This window comes from Manacus vitellinus, unplaced genomic scaffold (genome assembly GCF_001715985.3).
Source record: "Manacus vitellinus isolate BGI_N305 unplaced genomic scaffold, ASM171598v3 scaffold_34_pilon, whole genome shotgun sequence".
NCBI lineage: Eukaryota > Metazoa > Chordata > Aves > Passeriformes > Pipridae > Manacus > Manacus vitellinus.
This window is the reverse complement of record NW_021940488.1, coordinates 5,836,701-5,850,152: the sequence shown is the minus strand read 5'-3', so window position 1 is coordinate 5,850,152 and position 13,452 is coordinate 5,836,701.

Sequence of the window (13,452 nt, the reverse complement as noted above, 5' to 3'; positions counted from 1 at the left end):
GGGTTGAGATGTGTTGGCATCTGTATAGCGATATTTCTTCTTTGTTTGTAATGTTGTCAGGCGGAAAAAAGCAAACTTCTAAGAACAGGTGGCATAAATAGTTTTATTACGTGTAGGTGCGTCCACAACTCTTAGAGCAGAAAGGAAGACAGTACTTCAGAAATCTCTATGTTAGGTTTAATTTAAGAGCTGTAAGCTCCCGCTGTGTGTTTCCAGTCTACGGGTGCATATGCTCAGAAGCTGCTGAATTTAATGAAAAGGCTATTTTTAATTGTACTTTGGCTCAGACCTTTCAAGCTAAAACTAAGAGGCTCTGGGAGGCACATGTGCAGCACATCCATGCATTTACCTGGAACAAAGATTTTACATGGTCGACTGTGCTTGTTAACAAGTTGTGTAAATGTTTGTATATGCAGGTAGAAACACTTCTCTTTATGCATATGATTTGTATACAATTGTTTCAGAGACTGTAACAGTAGCATGTCAAGAACACTTGCAGTTTTTTGTGGGAAACATTTGATTTCTGAATTTGGATAACTTTCTTAGTTGCTGGTGGAGTGCAGACCCTGACCATTTTGATCATGTTTTATTTGAAGCATGTTCATTTGCAGAACTGAGAGGTGCTGTTGGGCTTTTGGTGAAACAATATCTTCAGGAAACAGTAGCTAAGTAATAGTACTTCCAACACATTGAAAAAGCTTACTTGCCTGAAGAGTACCCTGAAATACTTCATCTACCTCCATGATAATGTGAATTGTACTGGCTGATATGATACATTAAAGCTCTTTGTATAACAATTTATATGAATCTTATGTAGCAGTTGATATTTAAGGAATAGTGAAGATTAATCATCAATGAGATGTATTTTGGATTAGTAGTCTCACTGCTGGAGTCCATGTGTGACAGAGGAAACCCAGTCCCTTAATCTTCTAGCTGAAGGTTCTGTGTTTGAGATGCAGCAAACTGAGTAGAGTTCCAGCTTTTAAAAATGATATATGATATGTGTGTACTGCTTAGTCAAATTGTTCCTAGATGCATAAAAGGTTTTGGGGCTTTGAAAGAATACAGGCTCTGCCCTATATTTCCCTGAAACATTTCAAAGTGTATAATGAGCCTCATATCAGTGTATTATGCAGCTAATACTTGGCTGGTAGAATACAGGGAGGATTTGAAGACACTTATAGAAGAACAATTTATGTACTATTAATTAATTAGCTGAAGTTGTATTCATTAGTTAAATAACAGTCAAATATTTATTACGCTTCTGCCAGCTACTCTGACGTACTGACAGAAGAACTCTTTTTAAATTTTATTTCTTCTTTTTGTCTCTTCTCTCAAGGACCACACCCCTATCCTGGAACATGCTCAGGGATAGGTCTAGTACTAGTAGTAGTCAACACTTTCTCAGACAAGAAATAGTGCTATTGAATAATTGGGCAGTGTGTGCTGTCCACCTGACTCCCATCTAGCTTATCTCTCTCCTGTATAAGAACCAACAATTTAGGCTTAAAAAAGTTTGTATGAATTCATAAGTCTATATCTTAAATAGACCTGAATTCCTGAGAAATTGCTAATTCATGCTTCAGTCATGATAAATAATCTTGAATGATTGGAAGTGTCACTGTTCTCATTCCAAATAAATATATAATTCCCACCACTCACATAGAAGCTGTTTGTGAAACTGCCTTGAGTGCTGGTTGGACCTTGTGAAAAGAATCCCATTTACTGCAGTAAGTTTGCACCAAACCTAGCAATAATTTCAAATTTGCAACCATTTTGACCACAGTGTCAAAAGGGCAGAGAAGAAAGGGCCTGCCTTTTCAAAATGACATTTCCTTAAGTAAAGGGTTTCTGTTACTCTTTCCAAGTATGTTCATTTTCCTGGGATATAATTAAAACTATTGCTAGCATCAAATAATTCACATTCAGGTGTTATTTCTTTGTCAGCTTTGATTTGGAAAGTTTTGAAGAGCAGTAATACAAATGTTTTGTAATTTTTAGTGTAGTTAGACAGATGGCTTGTGAGCAGTGCTCACAGCCTCCATATCAGGCTATCTAGTGTTGCCAGAGAATTGATTCTTGAAGACAAAAAAAATCCAAGCAGGCTCAGAAGAAAGTGCTGAGTCTGCCTTGCTGTCCCATGACATCATAAAAAACATGAAGTGATGATAATGCAGTTTGCAAAGATGCAATTACTTTAAGTATCTATTGGGCAGGAGAGATGCAAGCTAATCTTATTACTAATCATTTAACAGCCTATGTATTAATCATAGATGTTATAGTTTAATGACTGCTGTTTGCTGTCTACTTGTATTTCTGTGGCTTTTTAAATTTTGTTCTTTGCTATGGCTATGCATCAATAGCAGATTAGTGATACAGTATTTTAAAGCAGTATGTATCTATTTTGGTGTAGAAGTATTTAGATATGTAAAACACTAAATGAGGAAAAACATTTAGTGGATCATGAAAGCACAAGAATTGCCCCTAAAGTGTAGACTTATCTGCTTCATATGCCTTTAAGGAAGTGGATATGCTCATTCACACAACTTATGATCAGATTTGAGTTGTACATAAAGTACTGCAAAGTAAGATAATTGAAGAAGTATCTTCATGGGTACTGAATTGAATCGACCCTTTCTCAAAAGGGTTTAACTTAGTTGAATTGGCTTGGCCTGCTTATTACAGTTTTGTCTGTCAAACTGTTAAGTATTTTCTGTAGATGAAACCTTCTACTGTAAAGTTGTGGGTTTTTTTCTTTTTTTTGCATGAACAGTTCATTTTAAGATACACTTGTAGCTTAAAATTTGAAAGTATAACCTGAAAAAACCCACTGCCTCTCTTGTCTACAGGATACATGTGCAACAGGTGTGTATTGAACACATTTTAAATACCCAGCATTCAACTCCAAAGTAGAAAAGCTTTTAATGCACATGCGTGTCCACATAGGACAACATCTTTTTGCTCAGTTTTAGGTCTCAGTACTCATTAAACCTGGGACTTGGAGAAGGGCAGGAGAAGCTGAACATTTAATTCCCTCAGACTTTATCAATTCCTTTCCTTATCTACCTATTCTGAGCAATGTCTTCTTGGAGACAAATCAATGATCTGGGCTCTTAAAGTGAAATGATGTGATGACTCTTGGATATAATACATATTTCTATTAAACACACCTTACTCCTCACCAAGAAATTCCACAATACCCTGTGGAATGAGAACACAGTTTTGATAGTAGGAGTTGTGTGATGGTGGATGAGTCCTTATAAAGCAGAGTAGAAATACCAGAGTACTTGAACCAGCTTTAGGAGTCATATTTCAGTATTAGAGGTGATGCCCCCTTGATCAACCCTCTTAAGCTTACCCTGCTTATGGAGGAGAGCTATGCAGGTTGGCAAGATTGTAGTTCTGCTCAGGGGCTAAGGGGAGTGATGGAAATTTCTGGTGCTATGCCTCAGGTGAGCATGCAACTTTTCCCTCACAACATCTTGTTCAAAAATAGAGTAAGGCATTGCAATTCTCAAACTCATGATTGTCAAGCCCCCTCCACTTGTCTGAAGAGCCCAAGAGGAAATTCTTACCATGGAGGAACTGTGGTGGAATGGTATGGATAGTTGGTTTTCCTTTCACATGGCTTTTCTTGCTTCAAGTGAGACAAGACTGATGTGCTGTCCCAGTACAGCAGCCCTGGGCAAAAAAGTCTCTTTCCTTGTTGAACTCATGTTCTGTACCTTGACTTGAATTCTATATAGCTAAGGTATGATCCTGTGTAGATCAAACTTGTTGATTATAAGATCTTTGCAGGAGAACATGCTTTGGTTCCTAAGGGCTCTATACAGCTCTCTTTTTCTGAAACTAATTCTCATAATGGCTTTCTCTTTGGAAATCTCTGCATCAGAAAAGACTGTACAGTACTAATGTAAAATAAGTAAGATGAAACAATGATTTGCTAGTAATTGCTGCACTCTAATCCCATACTCATACCTGTCACTCATAAGCTGGGAATTATTTTAGACTTTTGCTGAAGCAGTCCCTACTCCCACCACTGACAAACAGGAGGACCTTTGGTTCCAAGCAATCTTAAGAAATAATGAGTCCTAACTAAAGAGTTGGCAGAGCTACAACTAAATCTAAATGTAGCTGCAACTAAATCAAAGTAGCTCCAGCTAATGACTCTAGGCTCACTTTATGGGTGACGGATAAAAATGGTATTTTTAGAGTGGGATTAGTTTCATTTTGCTTTAGATCTTGAAAATACCACAGATACACCCTAAAAATGCCTGTTTCATTCAGTTGTCTACACAGTGAGGTCAGTGAGCCAGCTTAGATGTGGACAGGTACATTGGGAATAACTAAAGTTTGGGGAGATGAATCCCACTCTGTGTCTCAACAGTTTCTTCCCCTACAGCAATGTACATGTATACATGTGATGAGAACTAACCTGTTATGCTTTATCTCTATTTGACTATTTTTCTCTTAGTGTATTGTAGTACTAATTGTAGTACCAATTCTAAGATTCCTTATGGATTGACCTTTCCCAGTTTCTTAGGAGAATGTGAATGAGCAGGACTTGCCTGTTGATTTGTCTTAATTGTGGAACTGCTACAAAAAGAAGGCACTCTACACTCTTGTACTGAGATGCATGTAGGGTGTTCCACCCCAGGAAACTCTTGAGTCCACAAATCAAGGAAATTAATGTAATTTTGCATCCATATATATATATAAATTAAATCTATGGCAAATACAGGTATTTTGGCAATGAATCTATGAAAATACATTTATTTGGAAAAAGACATTCAAATTTTACTGAAAAAGGGTGAGAATGGATGATGCTTGCTCTTAAAAATAATTGGGAAGTTTTCTCTTTTCTCCGCTTTTTCTTAATTTAATTGGCATAGGACATATTTATTGACCATGGGAGATTTAGGTTGAATATTAGGAAAATGTTTTTCACCCAGGTGGTGGTTAGGCACTGGAACAGGTTTCCCAGGGAAGTGGTCACAACACCAGTTCTTCCAGAGCTCAAGAATCATTTGGACATCAATCTCAGGCACATTGTGTGATTCTTGGGGTATCCTGTGCAAGGCCAGGAGTGGGACCTGATGATCCTTGAGGGTTCCTTTCATCTGAGGGATATTCTATGACTAAAGATTAATGAACTATTTCCTTCAAGAGGCAAAAATAAGAAATGAGCCATCAGCAGAGATTCTCAGAAGTGCTTAAATTTATGCTTAGGGGAAAACCTGTAGAGGGAACATACTGATTTGTATAAAATTGGGTATTTGTGAAAATGCCTGCTGTTTTGGGACAGGAGAGTATTACTATTCCCTGCTCCCTAGGCTAGGACACATTATACTTAAGCCATTCAGACAGTTCTTGTCATGTCTATTCCACAACATTTTAACAACTTCTTAGCTGCCATGTCTGTCTTTAAAGTTTCTAGGAAATCTGATCTGGGTTTGACTTCACAGAAAACTATTGATGAAGGGACTTAATTTGAACCACAGGATGGCCTGGGTTGGAAGAGACCTTAAAGATCATCTTGTTCCAACCCCCCTACCATGGACAGGGACACCTTCCATTAGACCAGGTTGCTCAGAGTCCCATCCAACCAGGCCTTGAACACTTCCAGGGATGGGGCAACCACAGCTTCCCTGGGCCCATCTTGTGAGTATTTGTGCTGCTTTTTATATAACAACTGACATGATGGAACACTTAGTGTGCCTTCAGGCAATGGTATATAAAAAAAATTATTATATTAGTGGGTGTTTGTAGGACTTTTAAGAAAAAAAAGAAAATAAAGTAAAAATGCTACTAAGAGCATCAGCAGTATTTTTTAAGTTCTGGGTAAATAATCCACATCCTGGAGCAGACTTGTAGATGTGTAGATCTTTCCAACACACCACATTTCCTCTTATTTTGAATAGATTCAAATAGATTCCATTGACACTTGAGTGTCATCATCGGTCTGCTTGTGTCCATGGAAGTGAACAGAGTTATTTGTACCCATGAAGAGTGTTATTCTTTGGGTAGAATTGTAATTTTTAACAAACACAATTCACTGCTAGGGAAACTGAGGTCCGGAGTATATATTGCAGAAGAAAATGCGTATGCTCCATGTCCTGTGCTCATGGTGACATTTTTCTTGCTGCCAGTTGATCAGATGCAGACTGTACCACGTTGAAGTGCAAGCTGATCCTCTCTGGGTGCCAGCACTAAGTTTCTAAGTGCATTGTCCTCATCGTGCCTGGTGGTGCCAAAGAGGCTGCGTTGCTCCAAGTGATGATGTTTCTAGATCTCTCCAAGGCAGACAAGGGAAAAATATAGGTCTCACATCAATCTCTATTCCTTCTTAACATGGGAATAGAGAAGGCAACTTGCAGGTGGTTGTCTTATCAGCTAGGGTGAACCCCCAGGACAGTGCAGCTGTGTAGTGGCCCCTTACAGAAGCAAGTGGCTGTCTGCCATGATCAGCCCTGTGATATATACCTGTAAAGTTCACGTGATCAGAAGAGAGGAAAACTGTTATTACAGGAAAATCTAAATGGATCACATGCTTTAAATTTATGGTGTGATACATATATCTGAAACAGAGCTGATGCCAAAACGAAGGTATGTTTCACTTAGAAGAAAGGAAAGCTGTCATGGCTTTAATGATTTGACTGTGAGGGGAAAAAAAAGAAATACCTTTTGGGAAATACTTTATAGATTTTTTTTTTCTTTTTGATAATGACTTATGACCTGAATCAGTGACTAAAACCTTTTAATAAAAATGAATATTTATTTTCCAGTTGAAGACACTTACCTTTTATTGATTTACATAATTGTAATCGTATGTTTTCCTGCAAGGGTAGTTATGGAGGGTGAAGTGTTGATTAGCTTCTAATGAGATCTAGACATCAAGCTACTTCCTTCTTTATCAGTGGCCTGAGATCCCTGCTGTGTGTGCCGGAGTTGAGAAGCTAACTAAAAGAAATAAACGTTATTTTCTTTGTGAAATGAATGAATAAACCTGTCACTGCTTTGTGAAGATGGCAGCTTTCATTCCAGTTCCCAGTATATCAAGAGCAAGCCTGTGTCTGAAACACCACAACATTGGTTTTGAAAATCTGGGCAAACTTTTAGTCTACTCTGGGAAAGACAAATCCTCCCAGTGTTTCTTCAACACAATGAAAAACATTTTGCAGGACAAAGGATCCTAGCTTGTGTCTTCCCAAGACCTAGAAGAGTGCAGGTTCTGAGCACATAGAGGCTTTGACAAATCTCCCCAAATGTAATATTTAGATCAATACTTGTCATAAGTGTTCATTTATATATTTTTAACAACCAGCAATCTTGCTGCAATATGCAGGGAAGCTATCAGATTGAATTTTAATCGCATTTGTATTCAGCCAGATGGCAAAATCCAGGTGTTAATGATAAGTAATATTTAATATTTAAATCAGCACTGCCTAATGTTCCTTTACAAATGGACTGTCTCCTTTTGATTTCTTGGTTTTGTAAAAGTGTAGCTGTTATGGCTCTATTGAGAACAGTTGTTATTCAGAAATAACAAGTCAACTCCTTGTCCCCAAAAGTGCTTAGAAACACAATAGCTTAACTAGTTAACAGCTGAAAACCCAATTTCAGGAATAAATGAACTATAAAAAGAGAAAATAAAGAAGGCAGAGACTGGATTGGGACAAATGCTCCTTGTGTAATTTCATATTCTGCATAACTACTAACTCTCTGTCTGAATGGTATAATACAGTACTTTCTTTTTACTTAAAATTTCCGTTGTCCCTGTTTTGTCACTTTGCAAGATTTGCATTAATCCTAGAGAAGGCTGTTTGACTGGTGTCTGAGGACCTGGAGTGGTTAATGGCTAAAGTTAGATTTGGCCTGTGTCTGAGAAAAAAATAGAAAGAATTTACCTTTTAGTGATCATTTTATACATGCTGTCTATACATCTATGACTTTTACAGGTTAATAACCAAGAATTTAGCAAGAAAGGGACTCCATTATAGGAGTCCCTTATAATATATATATTGTTAGAAGTCTGGCTAATAGATGAGTTTTGCTTGAGAGCTTGGGGCCAGCCTCCAACAAGCCACCTTAGACATTGTCTACATGCTCATGACTGATATGATGCATACAAAGTGTCTCCCTGTACACATATCTACTTGAAGTACAGCTACTAGATAGGCAAATATGGCCCTGTGATATTTTATATAAGCCATTAAAAATGACTTGGAACCTTTGAAAATTTTTCCCATTAGAAAAATCACTTAAGAAAAAATGTATGATGACAATTATGCATAACCCCTAATCCAGAAGAAGTATAAATCAGTAATGGATGTCTCTTCTCTTTGCAGACTTGGTTATTAGGAGGGTTGGAGGAAAAAATACCTACTAAGGTAGGGAAGAGATAGCTATGAAGATATTAATATGGATACAGGCTGGTGTGTGATCTGTGCAGGAGCTGGTATTTGAATGGCAAATTTGAGAGCACACAGAATTGCTTAAGCAGCTCAGAAGTGTTAGCTGAGAAAACATCAATGGTCTGAATAATGACTCAGCTAGAGAATGTGTCTTATTGTTACAAACTTTGTGAGAGAAGATGGCAGTTTGCTTTTATCCTAAATGAAGACAGAATGTAATTATGAAATGTTATCACAGTATTTTTTTTTTTAAAAGTAATATGAATCATCAATTAAATTCAATGAATGACCACAAATATGATGGAGTAAAACATCAACAGCAAAACATGACCATCAGCTGAATCCAGTCAAAATCTGAGTGGATGATACAAAGATCATTTAACAAGATGCATCAGCTTTGAATCAAAATGTGATTAGGGAAATTTAATATCTTTTAGGCTCTTACTGGTCACATTTGAAATGTATTACTGGGACTTGGCATGGAGTGCCCTGTGACTCGGGGACAGGTGAAAACAAATTGTGCCCAGTGTTACCCAGACCCTGAGGTCACTGTGCTCATGCAAGCTTGAGACCAAGGATAGTCTTCATAACACAAGCAAAGAAATATATTTCTAGCCAATGGAATATTTTAGTTAATTTATGTAGAATTCTGGTTTTGCTATTTCATTATTACTCTCACTTAAGTTCTTGTGTCTTTATTTTGTCACTTTATTTTCAGAATTCTCCATCAGCATGATGCTGTTTTGGTTAGCATTAAATATTTCACATTCCTTTCTACCAAGTATTCTTCTATGTTCTCTGCTGAATCCATTATCTTGTGAAGAAAAAGTCACAATATGAAAACATAATGGACTTTACTACCTCAGACTTTGTATATTCCATTTTCTCTCCTCACGTGTGCTATGCACATGCAGTGGCTGTTCCCCACTAATCTCGGTGGATAATAATGGTAGGGGACCCTGGATTGTAGGTTAGTTTGTGAGATTCAAGAGGAGGGAAGGGTGGGATTTGCTAGCAGGGAGCTTGCCTTCTACCTGATATCTTCAGAGACTCCAGCAAGCAATGTGTGTTACTCAAAATAATCTTTGTGTCCCTCATGGGCCCATGGAGGTTTAGTTAGTACAAATCTTGATGCTCTTAGGGAAGAGGAGTCTTTGACCTGGGTATTTTATCAGCAATTTAGCTTCTAAATGACACTTTGTCATGACGCTATAACTTCTGTCATGACAGAAATCAAGGAATCTATTATTTCTGTTTAATGAAACATAATTATTAAAACTTAATGGAGACATAATTGATTGAAATACCAGTTAAGAATTTGCTTGTTTCTCCTTTTCTCTAAGGACACTTTTTTCCTTCCAGAAATGTTTTAATGAGTAGTTTAATTAAAAACTTTGTTCTAATGTTGAGATCAAAACATTCTACTATGGAACTGCTATGTGACACCTAAAGATGAAAATTGGTCCTTATGGATGGGATATTAGGAAGACATTTTTTACAGACAGACATTGGAATGGGCTGCCCGGGGAGGTGGTGGACTCATGGTCCCTGGAGGTTTTTAAGGCGAGACTGGATGTTCCACTTAGTGCCATGGTCTGGTAACCACGGTGCTGTTGGATCAAGGGTTGGACTTGATGATCTTGGAGGTCTTTTCCAACCTGGTCGATTCCATGATTCGATGAATGGTAGCTGGCATTTCTTAGAGCAAGTACTGTACACTTGCTTTCATCAGCTAATGGGATAGTGAGACAGAGTGCAAGGGAAGTTCAGTCAGTTCAGGTTCTCTGCAGTAGGTGACCAGAGCTGCTGAGGCTGAGGGAACAGGGCCAGAGCTGTGTTGTATGGCTGATGTCTGCGGGAGAGGTAGAAAGAACAAACCAGGAGACATTTCCATAAGGAAACTGAGACACCTAATCTTGTACTTTTGTAACTGTGGAAGAAAGTGAAAACCAGGGTTTTTTTTCTGTCAGTTGTTGCTTCAACATAATGCTCTTCCCTCAAGAGGCAAGAAAGCAATTATTGATGGAAAGGTAAGGAATGGGTTCACAACACCAAGCCAAGGGTGTGTTTTGCATGTTTCTGTTTCTGACCAGGGTCTGGACTGTTCTGCTTGAGTGAGGAAAGGCTTTTCTGATATGCTTCATGAAAGGAAGGATATAACCACTCCACCTTCACATCAGCAGATAGTCAGATAGGGTTGGTTGAAACCTTAATTTGCCTGGGTGTTTGTAGGGGAAAAGAGTGAGTTCTTAGGTTTTCTTAAATTATTCTTATTAAATTAGTTAGATCTTCAATCTCACACTGAAGGAAGGATCAAACACAATAACATGCTTTTCTTTTTTTTTCTTTCTGGATACCATGTGGTGGCGCAATGTTTTCCTTCATGTTTTCTTTATTCCCCCAAGTATCACAGGGCAGATCTTTTGGAGAGGTTGTAAATGCCCAACTTGCCTCCATTTATTCAAATTGCATAGTGTCTTAATGTGATTCATTCCAACAGTCTTGCTTACAAATCTATTTTCTATTCTATTGTGACAGAAAAATTGGAATTGAATTTATACAGCTGAAATAGCAAAAATGTTGCTTTAAAATTAACTGTGGAGTCTCGTCTGCTGCAAAGATGTTAGTGTAAGGTAAAATAACACATAGTTAATGTTTCCATACTTATCTTGTCTGCTGTACAATGTGGTCCATTCTGTCGGTTTTCACTGGAAAATTATTTTTGCTTTGTAGTTGAGAAATTAGTAGAGAGAGAAAGTGGTAAAAAATGAAGCTTAAAAACCTGACACCTCAGTGCATTCCAAGAAGAGCACTAAAATGTCAACTGATTTGCCAGCTATTAAGGCAAAACTGCAGATTTCCATTAACACATTTATCTGCCATAGTGGTGCTAGTTCGAAGTCCCCTTCAAAAGAAGAAAGAAAAGATTCAGAGTCGGTCACTGCCTAAATGCAGGGATTAAATTAACTAGAACAAGAGAAATTCACAGCTTCTTCCAGAAAGCTTGCTACTCTGCCTCACATACTTCATTCACATTGTATGAGTCTGTGGATCTTAATGCCAATTATTTCTTGGTTCCTTGCTGTTTTCTCTGTCGGTTTCTAGGGGTATATTCTTGCAGAAATGATCAGCCTTTAAGGGGGATGTTATTTCTTTTGCCAGAGGTGTAGAGAACAACAAATGAAAGAGCAGGAGTTTAGGAGTTGGATTGCGTGCAAATTTTCACTTGTTCAATTCCTTCATTTTGTGAGACTTGATTTTAGAGTTATTTAACACTGCATAAACATCTGCGACAACAGTGGTATTCTTATAGCAACTCAGGCACAGCACTTGCCAGGACTCCATGATCCAACGATCTTAAAGGTCTTTTCTGACCTAAATGATTCTATCAAGCAGCATGAGTCTCTGTGCAGCAGCTGACTGGAGATGAATACCCTGAAGGAGCTTGGTCAGGTAGCCAGCAAGGACCCATTTGTCCTGCTAGGAAGGTCATTTAAATCATTTGGTTTTTGTAGAGCCACAGAAGAGCAGAGACTGTGCATGAGAACAGAGAGTGAGGGGAAGCACTTCAACCACCTGAGAAACATGCAGGGCACTGGATGTGTGTGCTATAGATGGAAAGCTAACTATTTTCCCATGAAAGGGAGGCACAGCATGGGAATTGAGATCTACAGCCATCGGCCCACTCATCTAGATTGAACATTCCTGCATGACTGAAACTGTGACTGGAATATTTTGGTAGTTGAATTTTCTCATTACTTACTACTTGGTGTCAAGGGGGAGTATGTGCACAGTATGAAAGGAACCATGGAAGAACTTCTTTCTAAAAATTGTCTGGGAAAATAATAAAAAGGCAAGACAGTGAACAAAGGACTCTCCCTAAATTTACATATGCATGTTGAATTAATGCTTTGAGTCCACTCTTGAGCTAGAGGGAAAGGTGTGGTCACTTTTCCTTGTAAGTGATTCCTGTCCCACATGATTCAGTGCTAACCTTTGGATGTTTGAGCTGTTATATCCATATGTGTACTCTGGCAATAAGCCATTGTCACTCACTCAGTGGTGAGGGTCAAAATGTTGCTCAGCTCCTCCTTCCCTGTGCACTTGACCCTGTCAGTGAGACAGAGCTGCTGGGGAAAATTGATCATGTTAACAAAAATTGAATTGCAGTATTATAGATGAAGGGAATGAGCTGGGATTTCACATGCAGCTTCCATTCTTGCACTTCCCACTTCTGAGCAGTTAGAGTTATCGTTTTACTTTGATAACAGGGGTGTTTTTTTCTTCTATTCAAAGAAGTCTTAGAAAGAAGCCCATTAGTTTATGTGCTTCTGTATCTAAGGGTCTGTGCTTTGGTTCTTCAGCACCATTGGCCAGCCAGGACTGTGGCTCTCACTACATGGATTGATAGCAAGGTTCTTAACTTGCATGAATAAAGGGAAATGGCAGGAAAGGAATTGGGACACGTAATGTTGTCAGGACGTTATCAGACGAAGTCCAAATAGGTCCTCTCTTCCTGGTCTTGGAAGCCTGGGTTTTTCCATGGATATCTGTGGAACAAGCTTGTCCTTTTTATTGAACTGTTGTTAGCTAAAAGTCAAGAGCTATTCCTGTTTTTATGTTGCATTATTAATGCAGCTTTGATGCAGTCTGCTCATTCTCTACAAATTCTGGAAATTGTCCACTCTGCAAATACAGAGAAGTCTTCAGTCAGCTCTTGTGCTGTTTGCAATCTGTTATGGGAATTATGCTACTTATTTAATAAAAAAATGAAACAATACTAAAGCAAGAAGAATGAACTAGCTTTTAGGCTTTTCTGTTTACTCCTATGTTTCTTCTTTGTGTTTAGAGAAACACTGGCTTAAAAAGTTGTGGTGCAACTTAGTTTATAGGATGATGTTGCTGTTTTCCAGTGACAAATTACAGTGGTTTTTTTTAAGGTAAAACAGGATAAATCCTGTTCAAAGGTAAAGCCAAAGGGTTTGCTTAAGAATGGGACTAAATACAAAATTTTCTAATGCAAATCTGACATGGTACA